Raw genomic sequence first — 19,710 nt, 5'->3', positions numbered from 1 at the left:
AAAAATGGCTTATAGATTCCCAGACCGGCCACCAAATTCCATTCCTCCAAAATCTAGGTGAAATATTATACACTATTTCACAATTACTGTGGTGACTAAACAGTGAAAAATACTAATTAATGTTGTTTAAATACTCCTTATTTTATAAAACAGTAATAATAAATGAGATTTTTTTTTTTTTGCCATTAATTCTGAGAAAGAATAAGCTTAGTAAAAGGGAAATGTGAAGGTAATGCAAACTTTGGAAGCTAATGAAGGGAAAGTTCAAAGTTAGTCATCCTAGTTCTCTGTTAAGGTTACTATCACTTCAGAGCTCACTATATCATATTCCTGTTAATAGGTGAATTTAGGAAAAAAAGTATATTTTATTAGGCTGTAGTTAGGGAAGTTTTGTGGGCTACTTACAGTATGGACAGAGAGAAGGAGAATTTTTTTGTAATATTGTCTGGAAGGGATTGGGACAGGCAGGTAGGGTGGAAAGGAAAGGTAGAATTACTCTTCTGGTAATCCTCTCTGTTTGGTGGCGGAGAGCCCAAATGTTGGAATGATTTCACACTGAAAAGACTGAATCAACCTGACAGAATCATGATTTCCAGGTCTGCATATGGATTTTCCATGAAACAGAAGTGGACAGCTCTGGGCAGAGGACAAGGGAAAGGCACTGCCTTTCCCCATACTGGAGGTCCCATGTAGCACTGTCCCAGCTGCTTTTTCTGCCTCTAGGCTGGCAAATCAGGAGCAGAAGCAGCTTCAGGCTGCTTTCCTGGGCCCATATCTCCACAAGGTGGAAGGCCAACACTGGCTGAGACAGAGAGCTCAGTGCCTGCTGCTTTCTGGAGTCCATTTTTTTTTTTTTTAAAGATTTTATTTATCTATTTGACAGAGAGAGATCACAAGTAGGCAGAGAGAGAGGTGGAAGCCGGCTCCCCGCAGAGCAGAGAGCCTGATGCGGGGCTTAATCCCAGGACCCTGAGATCATGACCTGACCCGAAGGCAGAGGCTTAACCCACTGAACCACCCAGGCACCCCTCTGAAGTCCATCTTTGGGTTAGCTCTCCAAACCCCTTTTTCTTTCTCATTCTCAATCTTATTCTTAAAATTATTAAGATAATATGTAGATTTAGAATTTGAAGTTTACCCAGAGTTTATAAATAAGGGATTCTGCCTCCTTGGTAAATCACAGCAGGATGGCATCCAGCTCTGTTCATATGAAAGCCTGTTTTTTGTTGTTGTTGTTGTTTTTAAGTATGCTCCACACCCGAGGTCAAGACCTGAGCTGAGATCAAGATTGGGATATCTAAATAACTGAGCCACCCAGGCACTACCTAAAGGGAGATCTCTAAGATTGAATTAGCTGCTCTATGAGCACAACCTGAAACTCAGGAGTACTGTTCTTCAAATGCAGAAATGAGGTGGTGGGAGAGGTAGTGCCTATTGCTAACCACCAGGTGGTGCCCCTAGGCCAAGATCAGCAGGTGAAAGTGTCTGTCCTCGCTGTCCTGTGGACAAGATATTAGTAAATAAAGGATTATGACTTGAGAAGTAACTAGCACAGGATATCATTAGGATATGAGCTAGATTAAGTATGATGACTATGATATAGTCATAGTGGGTGTCATTTGTAAATATCAAACAAATGATAACTATGGAAATGAATAGATAATAGAAGACTTAGGTAAGACTTAATGAAGTTAGAATTTTAAAATCTTAAAGGTAAAAAAAAATTAAGACCTAAAGATTTGTTTGGGAGAAGTAGTAAGATAATGTCCATTTTCCACAAAATAGCTGAAAAATTAAAATTTATGAGGAGCACCAATAGAGATCTCTGTTTTCTGTGTATTTAGGGTCAGGTAGGTGACACTGTCAAGGGGATATTTTTTTCTTGTCAAGGAAATAATATGAACTTGGAAAAGTAGGAATAAGCCAGATATGGAGATATATTTTAGCTCTTTAGTTATTTTCTGTTAAAGGTACCTTATAGAGCAAAACGTGGTTGCCAAAATAAGTAACCTTTAGGTTTATTGACCCTAGTTCAGAGGTCCAGAATGTGTATGTTTCTTTTAATATAGTTATTTATGTGGCGATCCAAGAGATATTTTGATTATGCTTAATGATCTTATATTGACATTTAATGTGGTTGTCATAAGGGTGAAATTGAAGGTATACCTAGGGTGTTCTTGAACTTGGTAAATATGTTTTACAAAGTTATCTTAAGGATGCCTCTAAAAGGTTTTGTTTTGTTTTCTTTTTTCTTTGGGTTATATTTTTAAAAATATGAGTTATATTCCTCTTTTTAGAACAGCAGCTTTTGTGATGAAGGCTCAACATAAAGCAATGTTGAGTTCACTCTTCACTTTAGATCTAACCTCCTTTTCCTTTACATTGTTAAACAGGTATAGACTTCAGAGTAATTAGATCTCTAAGGGAGCATAATACATGACCTCACTTTTGCTTTTCCCTTTTATTCACAAGGGATTTGTGTACTTTATCAGTAGCCTTGAATCTTAGTTGTGGGAGGTAGTTTTGGCATCCAGGGTCCCATTACTCTTTTGTTTATCCATAACACTATTAAATTGTCTTCTCTTGTGGCCATTAGTTTCCAAAGACTCATAGGTAGATAAATAGATAATCTAGACAGAAGGACAGACCAGGATCATGTATTATATAAGGCAATCAGTAGAACAGATTGATTTTTTTTTTTCTTCCAGAGATCATAGTACAACATTTTATCTCAAGAAAGATAGGCAACTTTGGCAGGTTAGCACAATGTTGGACTTAGCAAGTATTTGTTAAAAATTGACTTATTTTGATACTACATCATGACTTGTGATCTTGTCAGTCAATAAAAGCAGACTAGGTTTCACTTTGGTCCTTTCATACTTTAGGGTCACAGTATATATTCACATTGATTTGTGTCTCTTATTTTATATATAGATGGACTTTGAAAATACTCTTTTCCTAAATAGAATCATTTTAGATATATAACAGATGTTTGATTTTAAAAATTAATCTTGGGGCACGTGGCTCAGTTGGTTAAGCATCTGATTTTTGATTTTGGCTCAAGTCGTGATCTTAGGGTTGTGAGATTGGGCCTCGCATTGGACTCCACACTGAGTATGGGGTCTGCTTAAGATTCTCTCTCTCTCTCCCTCTGCCTCTCCCCACCTCAAAATAATTTTTATCTTATGACAAGTCTCTTTGTAAAAAGAGTTAGCAAGGGTTTATTGGTTTGTATAGTATAAGAATATTCACACTTCCAGCCAAAGATCAAGTCAAATATTTATCAAGAACTGAAAAACGCATAGTAACATCTGACAGGGATGAGGAGCCCTGACTCAGATTTCAAAGTTGTAATAATGAGGAAGTGAAGAATTTAGAAACTTTGGGTTACAAAATGAGTCCCTTGCAACACAAATGATTTTCAGCCAGTAGGTCCTGGCTGTTGCGAAGTCATTAGCAAAGATTTAGACTGCTAAGCTTTAGGGACAGTCTTAACTAAACTCCTCATTTTACAGGCCCAAGGATGTTAAAACCTGTTTGAGGTTATACAGCTAGTTATGAATTATACTGGTTCCAGATCCCTTTGTCCCCTCTAATTCTGTGTTTATTAGCATTCTTGCCTTTTTATCTTTTTGATCTTGTCAGAGAATTGAAGAATACCAGTTCTGTCAAGCAAGAGACAAGAAAAGGAGAAAATAAAGTTGTTTGGTTTTTTTTTTTTTTCCTTTTTCAGCTAGCAACTGGATCAGCTTGTTTGAATGAGGGCAGAAATCTAAGAATAGTGACAAAGACTGATTTCATTCTACCTGTTTGGTTTCTTATGCTATTACTTTTAAATAATTCTTGTCTTCTTTTTCAGATGAGTAATAATGGAAATAAAGTACTGCAATGATTTCTTAGAGTTATTTTAATACTATTCATCATTAAAATATGAGCAGTGACTTTCTGGATTCTCACATACCTAAACAAAATAATAAGAAAATGGAGTAATTATTTACAGGGCCTAAGATAAGGCTGCTTCTGTTTACTGAGATAACCAGTTAAATATACAGTCTCTGTGAAGTTCTTTCTGCATTGGGAAGTTGAGGGTGGGGTGGAAGAGAGCTCATTGTAGTCTCACACTAACCACAAAATAATGTTGGAGAATTACAGTTAAGTAATGGGAATGAAGGTAAGAACCATCCCTCTTATCATCTTTCTTACTACCCTAAGGTACCAAGAAACCTGCCCTGAGAATATTGAATTTTAGTGACTCATTCAGTAATTGAGACTCTTTTCCATGTAGTTGGTAGTGATCTTTGCAGGGATTTTGTGTGTGTGTGTGTGTGTGTGGAGGTGAATTTGTTTTAATGTATTATGTGGGATCCTACTCAGCTTATTGAGTATCTAATGTATGCAAGATCTTGTTTATGTATATGATGTAATTTACATTGCATGTCTGCTTTTTGAGGTAGTTCTGATCTCCCTTTTTAAAAATTTTTATTTTTTTACAAATGAAGTAAGTAGAGCTTAGGGAAAATTTTAAACTTGCTTAAGACTAGAGAGCTAGTACATGGCTAAATCTAATTTTTTGTGCTCATTCTATAGCACAGATGCCTCAATATTGTACATTTTTATCATGTACTTAGTGTGAAGGGTGTGTGTAATAGAAAGGCAGAGGGTATAGAAGATCTTAGAAAGATCTAGACTGCCAAAACATGTCAACTGGATGCCCGCATCTAAGGAAACTAATTTTCCTGAAACACCTAAAGAAAAAAAATTAAACAATTTGTCTTAACAATTAAAATAAGATTTGAAGTCCAATAATTAGCTCTTATAGTAGAAATGAATAAGTAGAGATTTAGATATAGGAGTAGAAGTTTTCGATTGCTTTCCACATCCACTGTCAAAATACTACAGTGAAATTGCGGGAAATCCAGAAGCCACTAATCTTAACCTCAAAACAGGGCTTTAAAGTAGGAAGTACAAGGTTATTTATCTTCCCTTCAGGTAATCTGACTGGGTAGGTAACCCAGTAGTAGCAATGATTCTTATTTTTTAAATTTATTATGATTATTATTATTTAAGAACCCCAGTACAGGGGTACTTAGCAATGGTTCTTTTTAATTCTCTGCTTTTAGGGTTTTGCCCCTGCCAAGTTGCTATAGCTGTCTGACAGGTAAGACAAGAATTCTGGTGCATTGTCCTAAAGGAAGTTCCACTTACCTTTTTGACCTTTCATTAACACAATGTTTTAGGTTGGAAGGGACTTCTACAGTTATTTTATTCGCTCTCTGTAACATTCTCCCCAAGTGGTTATCTTCCCTTTCAGAATCTCCCAAAGAAGCCCATTCTTCTATAGGTTCCTCTGTTAGACAAATCTAATATATTAAACTGAAATCTATATTAAATTGTATTTTTCCAGTTCGTATATATTGCCTCTGCAGAGGGGAATTTCTTCCCCTCCTCTGCTCTCCCCTCCCCTCTCCTCCCGTTCTTTCTTAAAGATTTTGTTTATTTGACAGAGTGAGCAAGAGAGACACAGAGAGCAAGCACAGGCAGGAGGAAGAGCAGTTAGGGGAGAAGCAGGCTCCCTGCTGATGTGGGGCGCTATCCGAGGATCCTGGGATCATGACCTAAGCTGCAGGCCACTGCTTAACCCACTGAGCCACCCAGGTGCCCCAGGGCTTCTTTCAGAAAGTGTTTCTGAAGAATCCCTTTTCTAGGTAAATAATTCCTAATCCTTGGGGCTTTCTCCCTCCTCCTCTACCCTCCCTTGCCCTGCTCTGTCTTCCACTCCCCTCCCCTCCACCCCCTTCTCTTCCGTCTCTTCCCTCCCTTCCTACTTAACCTATTTATTTATTTGACAGAGAGTACGTATACCAGCAGGGGGAGCAGCAGGCAGAGAGGGAGAGGGAGAAGCAGGGAGCTCAATGCAGGGCTCTATCCGAGGACCCTAGGATCATGACCTGAGCCGAAGGCATGTGTATAACTGACTGAGCCACCCAGGTGCCCTGGATATTCAGTTTTATTTTTTAATTCAGCAAATATTTAGTGCTCCAAGCATTCTAAGTGCTAGAATGCAATAGCGAATCCTTAGTATAAATGCTGTACTGTGAAATTCTATTATCTCTATTTTATAAGTGAGGAAAACAGAAGGTTGAGGTTGAAATGACTTACCAAATTCACACAGTTGGTTAGAAGTTTACTGGATATCAGAAGCATGCCTTTCTAGCTCCAGAAGTTGTGCTTTTGATCCCTACTACTGTTGTGGGTTTTGCTAAGATAACCTCATAGCTGCCATCCATAATAGTCTAGAATAGATAGGTCAAGGAGAAAGTTGACCTAAAGAGTGGCTTAAAAATACTTTCTAGCTATGCGAGTCAGGATTCTTGGGATACTGAATGAACTGGGAGCCTCCTGGACTCCACTGGAAAACTACACAGCAGGTAGATTCTTTAGATCTATATCTAAATTTGAGGTTTCAGCAATTCACTAAGGACTCCAGAAGTCCATGACAAATATGGAATGCTTCAGAAATTTGAATATCATCCTTGTGCTTGGGCCATGTTAATCAATTGTATTGTTCCATTTTTGTATATATGTTGCTGAAGCAAGCACGGGCGTTCTTCCATATCATGGTTTTTGAATACTTAGTCATACTGGTCTATCAACTCTTGGTTATTCTAGTTCTTTAGTAATCCTCTTAAATTAGTCTGTAGAACAACATAATGCCCAGAAATGGATATGGCAGGAACTAGAACTGAGCTGTTTATTACTTTCCTAATTCTAAGGTACTGTTTGGTTCTTCTAATGTATACACCTCCATTTTGAAATTTTTTACCCTTTTGCAGTCTGACTTATTTTTCATATCTTTAACTTTCATTTGGTGAAATCCATAGAATTTATTTCAGCGCAATTAAAATTAAGCATGACAGGTGCTTAGTAACTTTGGGAATGTTAGAAAAGACTTTTCTGAAGAACTTCTAAAATATTTGCTTTTAAGAGTGAGATGCTTTCAAATTATATCTTTTAATGTAGTGTTAAAGGTGGGGAATGTCACTTAATATTTCCTACACTTGCAACCTAATTTTTCTTATTTTATATTTGTAGTATTATTTAATGTATGAACATGATCAAATGAGAATAATCAAGAGTTTTGTGGGGTGTTTAATAATCTAGTCATTTTTATACTTAGATCTTCAGGAATTTCTGTTTTTAAGTCATTGCTCAGTTCTTTTTATTTTTGTTTTGTTTTTTCAAAGTAGGCTCCATGCCCAGCATGGACCCCAAAATGGGGCTTGAACTCACGACCCTGAAATCAAGACCTGAGCTGAGATCAAGAGTCGGATACTTAACCAACTGAGCCACCCCAGGCACCCTAACATTATCTTCTTTAATGTCTGTTTGGTTATACTTGAAATCCAAAGAGGTTTTGTCTTAAAAACAAAACAAAACAGGGGCGCCTGGGTGGCTCAGTGGTTTGGGCTGCTGCCTTTGGCTCGGGTCATGATCTCGGGGTCCTGGGATCGAGCCCCGCATCGGGCTCTCTGCTCCGCAGGAAGCCTGCTTCCCTCTCTCTCTCTCTCTCTGCCTGCCTCTCTGCCTACTTGTGATCTCTGTCTGTCAAATAAATAAATAAATAAATCTTAAAAAAAAAAACAAAAAAACAGTAATTCCCAGCTCAGAATAATAGAAATTTCAGCCTACTGCAATAGAAGTCGTCTTTGGGATTGCACTAAAGTGTCTGTCAGGAAATCAGATGTGATGACAGGGGAGTGGTCTAGGTCTGTAGGGGACAAAGAGGAAGAAATTCTTGTTAGCCATTTAGTTTCTCTTAGGGGAGGTAAGATAATAAATGTTGCTTACCTGTCATTTGTGATGTCATGATCTTATACTTTACAGAGATTTAAAAAAAAATAGTATTGGCACTTTCATGGAGGCTTAGAAAAATTTGATCTTACAGTGCAAGTTGTAATCTGGAAAGCAGTATTTGACATTTGAATATTGCTTTCCTGGTTTGGATGTGAAATTTTTTAGTTGGAGAGTAATTCTCATATTTGATTTCTGAGCTAGAATAGAATCTTAATCAGATGTTGGCAATTAATTTGAACATAAATCATTTTAGCAAATATCAGTAGCAGGGAATTAATTCATTTCCTGGTTTACTTGGGAAGGATGTTACTAGGAAGATTTCTAGAAGCCCTCTGCTGATATCTTCTGTATTGCTGAGAGTAACGTTTGATGAAATAACACACTAATTCTTCTGTATTATACTAGTGATTCTTACTGCCTGCAGTATATTTTAAACATAATTTTCTCGCTCATGCTCTCTCTCACTAATAAATAAATAAAATCTTCAAAACAAAACAAAACATAATTTTCTTGGTTAATACTAATGTAATCCCAAAGTCTTATTTTTAATTATCAACCAGGTTATGGAACTAATTCTTTTGTTTTTATTGAAGTATAATTGACATACAAAATCCTGTTAGTTTCAGATGTACATTACAGTGATTCGATATTTTCTTACATTATGAAATGATCCCTATGATAAGTCTAGTGACCATCTGTCACCATACAGAGTCATTACAATATTATTGGCCATATTCCCTATGCTGTACATTATGTCCCCATGACTTATTTATAACTGGAAGTTTGTACCTTTTTTTTAAAGAAGATTTTATTTATTTATTTATTTATTTGACACACAGAGAGAGACAGTGAGAACAGGAACACAGGCAAGGGGAGTGGGAGAGGGAGAAGCAGGCCTCCCACCAAGCAGGGAGCCTGATGCATGCTCAATCCCAGGACCCCGGGATCATGCCCCAAGCCGAAGGCAGACGCTTAAGGACTGAGCCACCTAGGCTCAGTCCTTAAAAGTTGGTACTTCTTAATCCCTTTCATCTATTTTGCCTGCCCCCCTTACCCCTCCCCCTGTGGTAACCAGCATTTTGTTTCCTGTATCAGTGAGTCAGTTTTCTGTTTTGTGTGTTTTGTTTTTTAGATTCCATATATAAGTGAAATCATATGGTATTTGTCTTTCTCTGTCCGACTTATTTCATTTAGCATAATACCCACTGGGTCTATTCAGGTTGGTGCAAATAGTAAGATTCCATTCTATTTTGTGGCATATATTCTGTTTTTTATATATACCACATCTTCTTTATCCATTCCTCTATCCGTGAACACTGAGGTTGCTATGAATCCTGCCTATTGTAGATAATGCTTCAGTGAACATAGGGATGTATATACCTCTTCATACAATCCCAAAGTCTTATTTTTAATTACTAGCCAGGTTATGAAACTCTTCATGAATGTTGGCCTAAATTCTGAACTTTGCAAACTCTTATGTTTAGTAAATAATGGGATTTTTACTTTGTTTAGGAAGGTGGTTTTGGTTTTAAATAAGAGGTACCTTGAAAACCTAATTTAATGTAAATGTGCTTGCCTTTTAAAGGACCCTAGATACAGCAGCTTTCCAGAGATTCAGTCTTCATTCCCTTGCCTTGCTTTTAGAATTTACTTGTAACATGAACATTTTCTTTTATAACTTAAAGCATTTCCTATATCTGACTCTACTGAAGCATTTTGGTAGTATGCTCTAAATAGCATTAGAACTGAAAAGCTAATTTCAAGGACAACAGCATAAATTAAACATTAATTAAAATGGACCTCGGTATCTTCTTAGAATCACTTCCAATATTAGTATTCTGAGGAATCCTGTTTAGGCCTTTAAATGTAGGTAATTTTCGGGGCACCTGGGTGGCTCAGTGGGTTAAGCCTCTGCCTTCAGCTCAGGTCATGATCTTAGGGTCCTGGGATCGAGCCCCGCATCAGGCTCTCTGCTGGGCAGGGAGCCTCCTTCTCTCTCTCTCTGCCTGTCTCTTTGCCTACTTGTGATCTCTGTCTGTCAAATAAATAATAAATAAAATCTTAGAAAAAAATAAATGTAGGTTAATTTAGTCAAATTAGGTTTAACTTTTCAATTTAGTTTGGAAAGATAATGAAAGATATCCTTATAGGTTCATTTTTGTGTGTGTGTGTGTGTGTGTATGTATATGTGTCCACACAGCTGTCATGTGCACAGTAGACTTGTTGGAGAGCTGAATAATCCATTGCTCTGTACTCTTTTGCCAAGAAAGTCTGTTTATGGGGTGCCTGGGTGGCTCAGTGGGTTAAGCCTCTGCCTTCGGCTCAGGTTGTGATCCCAGGGTCCTGGGATCGAGCCCTGCATTGGGCTCTCTGCTCAGTGGGGAGCCTGCTTCCTCCTCTCTCTCTCTGCCTACTTGTGATCTGTCAAATAAATAAATAAGATCTTTTAAAAAAAAAAGAATGTTTATTATTTTTTATTTTGAAAGCTTATTCGGGTGCCATTAATTTCTCATGCTGAATATTTATTTATATATGGTTCATGATACAGTGTTGATGAGCATTTAATATCTACCTTGGATCCATAATCATATAGGTAGGTTCCCTATGACCTAATATTAAGAAATAATAATAAAAGGAAGGACATTAACTGTCTAGAGTAGTTGGCCTCCAAATTATTTTGCTCATCCACACCTTTAATGTATCTCTGATATTTTTATGTTATAAATCTTGCACGTATAATTATTTCTATAAATTACATGCATCATATAACAAAAAAAGGTTGAGATAGTAATATAAATGGAAGTTGTAGTGTTTTCTTATCACAGTCTGTTGGATTATCTTGTATACATATTGTGGTGTATGTATCCTATATTTAGATCAAGATTAAAAATTAGAATAACTTTCCTCTAAAGAACTTTTGGATAATAATGAAAATCATTTATATTTACCTTAGGAATGTGATGCTAACCACAATATAAGACCAGATATTACAATGGAACTGTCCAATTTGAGGTAGGCTCTCTTGGGAAGATCAGGCAAAAGCTGGAGAACCACATATCGTGCATGTTGTAGGAAATATCTGTGATTCCAGTTTGGAGCCCAGCTGGACTAAACAGCCTTTGATACTCCTAAATTCTGTGACTGTAGATAGGAATTCATAGGTGGAGCTTTTAAATTTAAAACACTGTAAGAAAGTTAGCCTGTGAATGAAGATCTGAAACAGGATTACATTAGGAAATTGTTCAACTTCTACATCCAGACATTCTGCTCAGGACTTCTCCTGCTGTCTTCTTTAGAAATTTGATGATTTCTGATTCTCAAGCTGTCTCCACATAGGAAAAAGTTTTAAGGCCTCTTGTAAGCCTATAGCTTGACTATATGGGAGAATAAATATATAAGTAAGGAATTCCAAAAATAACTTTATCAACTTTTACTCTGTTTCTTTATGCCAGATAAAAGAGAAACAGGGAGAAAGAGAATATGAAAGCAAGTTTAGAGTGAACAATTATTTCAAAGTGTATAGTATCTTAGATGACTTAGTAAATAAATTCCCTGCTTCCCCGTCTTCCCTTGCCTCTCTGCCTACTTACGATATCTCTCTCTCTCTCTCTGTGCCAAATAAATAAATAAATAAATCTTTTAAAAATCATTTGTTCTGCAGTACAATTGAATAGCTTCACCTTTTTAAGCTTAAAATTGTTTCACCATAAAAACAAAAACTTTAGTATCCATACCACCCCTTACTTTTTTCTTTTTGGTGAGGGGATAGTTTTGTGAAATCCAGTACCCCTCTTCCTTTTCCTTTTTTCTTTTTGGTGAGGGAATGGCTTTGTGAAATCCAGGTAGCAGATATAAGCCAGCAGTAAACTTAATAGCTTTTTCATTATGCGTGATTTGAGTATTGTGCTATAGAGTACCTACTTAGGTTTCTCTGTTGTGGCGGTGGTTTTCTTCTTTCCTGGTTTATGAAATACCCTGTTCTCTCTGATTGTTCACAAAGAGGCAGAAGTCCTTCTGCTCCAGTGAGTCTAAGAATGTCAGATGCTGGAATCACCAGAACTTGAGATTTTTTTTAAATGGCTAATCCTGCATTTGTTGAGATTTCCTTCTCAGTAGCACTTTTGTTTTTAAAATATAAAAATCACAGAATGAATGGCCATAAAAGTAAGAGTGCCTAATTCTGATCTGTTTATTTCTGAGCATTTCTCTATAGAAATCTTAATAATGGAGTAGTACATCACAGGAACTGAAGATCCATATAACCTACTCTATATGGATGTTCTGTGGGAAGTGTTTTCTAGAACATTAGTGAAAAGAAGGTTATAGAACATAGTACAGTCCTAGGGAGCATATGCTTGGCTTATTAATAAAAGTCTCATATGTTAAGCAGCTATGCAGATACACATCTAAATAATCACCCTATCATAGTGTAGCAGTAGAAATATCATTATAGAAAACATTGTTTTCTGTCTTCAGCTCACCAGAGGCTTTTCAACAACACTGAGCTCGTTTTCAATGATTGTAGATTGTTTAGGATACAACTATACATTCTTCAGAGTTAAAGAACAGTGTCCATGTTTTCTTTTGCTTAACTGTTATCTGGTACAAAGATGCAAAACAGCTGAAGAAAACAATCTACCCATTTTGTTATTGAAACTGATGTTTATGATTGGAAACACTACTCTGATAAGCTTCTTTCCATTTTCCAAATACCTTGGGTGTCACAGTGCCTTTACAAAATTTGTGATGAGTTGTACCAACCATAGAGTCAAATTAAGTTTAAGCAGATAAATACTTGTGAGGTTAATTTATTCTTCTTAGAAATGTTCCCCCAAGGCGCCTGGGTGGCTCAGTGGGTTAAGCCGCTGCCTTCGGCTCAGGTCATGATCTCAGGGTCCTGGGATCGAGTCCCGCATCGGGCTCTCTGCTCAGCAGGGAGCCTGCTTCCTCCTCTCTCTCTCTCTGCCTGCCTCTCTGCCTACTTGTGATCTCTCTCTGTCAAATAAATAAATGAAATCTTTAAAAAAAAAAAAAAAAGAAAGAAATGTTCCCCCAGAGCTCTTTGAAGTGTAAGGTGATCGTGCTTAAGTTTCTTGGCAAAAAAGATGGAATTCAGGCTGTTTTCTGTTGTCAGAAATTGAGCTTTGTGAGAATGGAAAAAAAGATTTTATGATCTGATTACAGCTCAGGAGATTTAGGCTACAGTATAAATTAACTGCCTTGGGTCTACATACTGGTTTGGGATGTATATCCCCCCTTGTTTTTTGCTACTAGTTCTGTGTCCTTATCTTTTGTTGCATTCGGTACAGAGATTTGTGGATTGGCACAGAAATCCAAGACAAGTTTGGCTTTTGTATCTTGTTTTCATTGTTACAAGGATTTGTAGCTCTAGTGTTTTTACTAAATAAAATCAATTAATTAAAAAATTTTCTTATTTAAAGTGGTTACCCTTTGTCACGTATGGATTACGTTTACTGAGTAGTTATTTTTTTTTCTTTTAGTAAGATTTACCTAAACACTAGGTAAAAAAGGATGAGCTGCTGTTGAAACTGGCAAAAAAGCAAATCTTTGCAAGAGGAATTGATGTTTATATATGGAAAAAACATTCCTCTATGTCCTTCCTATACTACAGCACACACTGAGCTTTACCTCTGCTCACCAGATGTGCGGTCCCCCCCACCCCACCCCAACACTAAGCACTTCTTTGCAATACCAGCTGGGTGTCCCACAATTTGATGCAATTCTGACCTTATCTGAGGATAGCTTCAGATCCCACAGATTAAGGGCAAAGACTTGCAAGACCGCCTCCCCTCCCCTTTCAACTGCCATTGATAAATCCAGATTTTCCCCTGTGTTTTTGACCAGCTGGCTATAGATCAAATGATCCTACCACTTACTCCTTGGGTTCTATTAATTTGCTAGAGTGGCCTATAGAACTCAGGAAAACATTTTACTTACTAGATTACAGGTTTATTATAAAAGGATGTAACTCCAGGGCGCCTGGGTGGCTCAGTGGGTTAAGCCGCTGCCTTCGGCTCAGGTCATGATCTCAGGGTCCTGGGATTGAGTCCCATAGCCGGCTCTCTGCTCAGCAGGGAGCCTGCTTCCTCCTCTCTCTGCCTACTTGTGATCTCTCTCTGTCAAATAAATAAATAAAATCTTTAAAAAAAAAAAAAAAAAGATGTAACTCCAGAAGGGCCAGGAGAGGCAAAGGGCAAGCAAGGTCTGTGGGAAGAGGGGCAGAGTTTCCATGCCCTCTAAGTGTGTCTCCTTCCCAGAATCTCCATGTATTCACCATCCTGGAAGTTCTCAGAACCCCACGATGAAGGGATTTTGGGGGAACTTTATTGCATAGACATGATTGATTATATCATTGGCCTGTGGTGATTGATCACAATCTTCAGTCCCTCTCTACTCCTTGGAGGCGAGGGGATGTAGGACTGAAAGTTCCAACTCTAATTATATAGTTGGTTTCCTTAGCACCCCTCTTCCAGCCTATGGTTAACTAGGGGCTTTCCACAAGTCACCTCATAAACAAAATCAGGTGTGCTTGAATGGGAGCTTGTTTTGAATAATATATCCCTGTTACGCTTCAAAGCTATTTCGGGATCTAAGGACAAAAGACCAAATACTGTAACAAAAGATGCTCCCTTTGCTCTTAATGCTTAGAAATTCCAAGAGTTTGGGGAGCTATGAGTCAATAACTGTAGATAGAAGACTAAAAAATATTTATTGCAAATTGTATATTTATTACATATCATGTGCTCAAAGTGAAAATGTCAAAGTCCTTCTTTTTTTGTGTGATAGAATGTTTTAAATCTGTATTTTTCTATAGAGACTTTGTCTCTCCTCCAAGGACCCTTGGATTTTTTTTCTTCGTTTCAGCATTTATTTCTTACCATTTGTTGTTTGTAGCTTCACAATTCTATATTGTACTGTTTTTTCGAAATCACAGCTGGAAACACTGAAAAGCATTTTGACAAAGGAAGACTGAATTGTGACCTTACACCAACAATAAGCTATAGGAACAAATTAAGTTAAGAAATTAATATTATTTCAGATATAGAAGTTTGTCTTCAGTCTTTCAGAGATTTGTTGAAACCAAGAATTTAAAAGTCATCTCTTTGCTTTTTAACACAATTAGAAGTATAAAACAAAACTGCTTGCTTATGAATTTGCTTAAATTTTTTGTGGAGTTTCCATAAGACTCATATACTACCATTTTTCAGATTCTTAGAGCTCTTCCAAAGTTTTTTTCACCATATCTAACCCTAGGAAAATTTATTTTAAGCTTTATATTTTTCATTAAAACATTAAAAAAAAAAAAAGAAGCAGCAGCAGCCACTACAGAGTTCTAACAATCAGAACTCTATATTCTATTTCCTTTACCAGGCAACCATTTTTAAACTTTTAACTTTTTATATTGGAATTTATTTAAATATTTTTCTAAATAACATGCTTGTGCTATTTGTTTCTGTTGTAGATAGTATCTTTGATTTTCTATCATGAAGATGATGATTAAGTTCTCTTATCTTTCCTGCCCACATCTTATTAAAATTTTAGTTAAATTTTGATAAACTGTTTACATATGTCAGGGCAAATATTTTTATGTTGTTGGGGAATGGAAAATCTTCCTCTGTCCTTTGAGTTTTCTTTTGGCTGGTCTAAGAATTAAATTGACATAAGACAGATAAACAGGAGAAAATCATACTTGATTATTTATAAGTAAGGTGGCTCCATAAGAATATGAGGCCCATAGGAAGGCAGGCAGTTGAGACATACCATCCAGAACTAAGGAGAAGTGGGTAGTGGTCTGGGACTTCAAAGGAAAGGAAGACAATTCATAGGAAGATGAAAAAGAGTAATTGCTGAACAAACGTATGCTAGATCATACAGATCCAGTGGGGCATAGAGAGGAATTGTAACAAACAAGACTTTGCTAAGTCCCTCCCTGTCTACCATACCAAGTTCAGGTTATACTGCAGTTACTTGTGGTGATAGCTCCCTTCCTGGAGCAGGTTCTCTATCTCAGTTCTTTTAGGCATTTTGGGGGAAAGGCCAAAGTTCCTTTGTGACCTCTGATTCTTAAAAATAGTCAGCCTAGAATCATCCACATGCCAAAGAGACACATTGTGGATTGCAAATTTTGCTGTGTTCCAACAGCTTGAACCTTTTAAGTACAATATGATTATATTTTCCTTTTTATATAGTTTTTTGTTGTCTCTGGAGTTAATTGCTTCAATTTTGATTATTCTTTCTAGCTATAATTGGGTCATTTCCAAGTTCTGAAAGAGCTACAGATACTCTGAATACTTTCAAAAACATTGTGTATTCTCAGTTTCCTCTTCTTGATGCCCTCACTTCTCCAGTTTGAATGGATTACTGTAAGACTTTTGCATACTTTCTGTCCTGGGAATCCTTTCATCTGTTAATAAATAATGGATTCCCTGTTTCTTTGATTTAATGTTGTGTTCTTTATTGCTTTATTCCTTTCTTTTCATGAAGCACATTCTCCCGGAGCCTTTAAAAAAAGGATGCATAGAAGATCATTTTTTAGAAATATGCCCATTTTGGGGCTTCTGGGTGGCTCAGTCAGTTAAGTGTCTGACCTGACTTTGGCTCAGGTCATGGTCTTAGGGTCATGAGATCAAGCCCCTTGTTGGGGTCTGTACTGAGTGTGGAGCCTGCTTAAAATTCTCTGTCTTCCCCTCTTTCCTCTCCCACTTGCGCACACTCATGCACACCTTCTCTCTCTACAAAAAAAAAAAAGGAAAAGAAAAAGAAAAATTATGCCCCATTTCAAAATTCCTTTATTTTACTCTAGTGCTTCATTTACTGTAATACTTCATTGACTTGGTGTGGAATTTTATGTTGGATATAATTTCCCCATAAAATTTTTAAAGCATTGTGTCTTTATTTTCTGGTTGCTAGTATTGCTATTGAAAAATCTGATGCCATACTAATTCTTGATCCTTTGGATAGCATCTTTTTTTTTTCTCTAGAATTTTCAAAAGTCTTCTCTTTATTGTCTTGAAGTTTTACAAAGATGTTCTTGGTGTGAGTCTTGTTGATATTTGTTGGGCTGGATACTTGTGGGTCCTTTTAATCTGGAAAACTTGAAGGTTGGATCTTGAAACATTTGTTTTAGAGATCTATTTTGTATTAATTTTTATTCCATCAAAACCAAAAATTTATTTTGCCCACACCTCTCACTAACCTGCCAAGCACTTATCTGACAGGTGAAAAGCTGTTTTTGTTTAAAATTTTTATTATATAAAATTGTAGTCATATTTTAAAAACTTTATGTAAGCTGTGATACACAGTAATAAACAAATGCCTTTTAACTGACCACACAATTTAAGCATGGGAACATTACCATCGCCATGCTCTTGGAACCATATGTGGTTCTCCTATTGTCCAAAATTTTGTATTTCATTCACTTTTAAAAAGGTAGTTTTAAAAGTGTAGTTAAAAGGTAGTTAAAGGTAGTTTAAAAAGGTAGTTAATTTTAAAAAGGTATTTAATGATGTGTGTGTGTGTGTGACACTAAACAATTCTTAGTTGTACTTGTTTGGGGACTTTATAAAATGGTATTATGGTTTATGTAGTCTTGTATGACTTACTTTTTATTCAAAAATAACATGCCAGAGTTTGATCTGTGTTATTGCATCTAGCCATATTTCACTTACATTATTTAATCTTTTTCAGTACTTAGTTTGTGCTCTTTTTGTTAGTCAAAGATTGAATCTCCTGATGTACTCTTTAGTTTTTCTTTCTTTTATTCTAATTCCTGGGAAATTTCCTTAAAACTTATTTCCCAGTCCTTCTATTAAATATTTTTTCTTTTCAATTTTTAAATATTTTTTCCTCTTCTATGAATACTTTCTTTTTTCATTATATCCTGTTCTTGTTTTATAGATTTTGTTTTCTTTTGTCTCTGAAAATCTTTTGCTTCCTATATTGTTTCTTTCTCTTTGGAGTTTCTTTTTTTCTGGGTTTTTTTTTGTTTGTTTGTTTTTTTGTTTTTAAGTTTCTGTCTTCTTTGTTAGAAGCTTTTCTCAAAAGTCTAGTCATCCATGGCTTTATCTTCTTGAGAGAGGCATTAAAATGCTCTGGGAAACTGTCCTTTGTGAAGACTTTTGTAGGTTCATGGTTTTTACCATAGAGTAATTAGTCAAAGATTCCTTTTATTAGAGGCCCCTCCAATTGTCAGTGTGTATAGGTCTTTTTTTTAGTCAGTTTTTCTAGAGGAATTGTTCAAACTCTTGCCTTTGGGGGTGGGTGGATGATGGCAGTGGTAATAAGCCTGGCTGCATGTGTTCTAGAAACCTGGGAAGAGGACTGAAATCCTCATCTGTCAGTTTAATCCTGTCCTCAGAATGGTACTTCACCCCAGTCCTCAGCCCTCAGGTGCCTGTAGAGTTTCTCAGTCTCAAATCTTTCTGGTCCCTTGTTTCAGTTTCATCAGAAAGTGCACCTCTGGACTGATCACCTATGTATTAGAAGAATGATCTGCTGATCCGACTGTTTTTTATAAATAATTTTAATCAGTTCTTCTATTTTCATGCCTAACTCTATGGCCTTGCTTTTAAAGGAGCCCCTAATACTTGTCTAAGTCCTGACATTTCTGTACTTTTAGCATAAGTTGGCTTGTTCTTACTGATTTCCTCACATCCCCTACTACCCTGCCAAACACTTACCTGACCTGAGAAAAGCTGAAAGCTAAGTTATTTATTACTGAACCATCTGTTTTTCACCTTCCAAAATTTTATTGACATCTCTTATGTACTGCTGTGTCCTCTATAGTTTTCTCTGCCTTTGTGGATGTATGCACTTTATTATTTAATTTTAGTAGAAAGCCAGGGTAAGTGTCTTCAGTCTTTCATGTTTACTCCATTAATTACCCTTTAAAGAGGCTTTTATTAGAATAGAAACTTGAGAGACTTTGATATAGATATGCCCTCTAAAGTCGTCTTTGTTCCCAAAGTAGAAGTCATAAAAACATTCATTTTTGAAATTAACAAAAGCCAAGATAGGGAAACACTTTAACTGTCCATCAGTGATTGAATGGATAAAGAAAATGTGATGTGTGTGTGTATTTCACATATATGATATATAGAATATTAGCCATAAAAAGTAACAGAATCTTGTCATATGTACCAACATGGATGGACCTTGAGGGCATTATACCAACAGAGAAAGGCAAATACTGTTACAGAGCCTGCTATAGGACTTGATCTCATGATCCTGAGATCATGACCTGAGCTAAGATCAGGAGTTGGAGGCTTAACTGACTGTGCTACCCTGGTGTGTCTGGACAGCATTTCTGTAGCAAAATCACCTTTGTAGTTATCTTCTGTCTCAAATTCTCTTTATTGAATAGCCAAACATGAACTTCATTGGCCTAGAGTGTTGACAGAATAATCTTTTTAAAATTCGATTTTAGGGGGAACTGGGTGACTCAGTTAAGCGTCTGCCTTTGGCTGAGGTGATTTCAGGGTCTTGCGATCAAGCCTCTCATTGGGCTTCCTGCTCAGCGGGGAGTCTCCTTCTCCCTCTCCCTCTGTCCCTCCTCTCGCTTGTGCTCATTCTCTCTCTCTTAAATAAAATATGATTTTAGAAATTAAACTACAAATCTTGATACAGGTGAAGGAAATCTTGATTAAGTTTAACTGAACCCTGTGACCATGTGACATTGACAAAATTTGAGCAGTTTGAGCTTAAGAAATGGTAATTTTGTGTAATTCAGCATAACAGAGTTAAAGAACCTCAGCAGTTTAGTTAACAGACCCTTCTGATTAATGTAGAAAAATTTTTTTAAGATTTTGTTTGTTTAAGATTTTATTTATTTATCAG

General features: G+C 36.6%; 1 protein-coding gene and 1 pseudogene across 4 annotated transcripts in view; one reads left to right on the top strand and one right to left on the bottom strand.

Annotated features, from left to right (window-relative positions):
- The window catches only part of TMCC1 (transmembrane and coiled-coil domain family 1), a 253,470-nt gene that overhangs the window by 85,950 nt on the left and 147,810 nt on the right, over positions 1 to 19,710 (top strand). The gene's annotated exons all lie outside the window — the stretch shown is intronic.
- Positions 6,497 to 6,597, bottom strand: LOC123387255 (annotated as a pseudogene).

The sequence above is a fragment of the Mustela putorius genome, unplaced genomic scaffold (genome assembly GCF_011764305.1).
Source record: "Mustela putorius furo isolate JIRA1106 unplaced genomic scaffold, ASM1176430v1.1 tig00003850_pilon_pilon_pilon, whole genome shotgun sequence".
Lineage (NCBI taxonomy): Eukaryota > Metazoa > Chordata > Mammalia > Carnivora > Mustelidae > Mustela > Mustela putorius.
The sequence above is the reverse complement of the archived record's forward strand: the minus strand, read 5'-3'. Positions and strand labels throughout refer to the sequence as shown.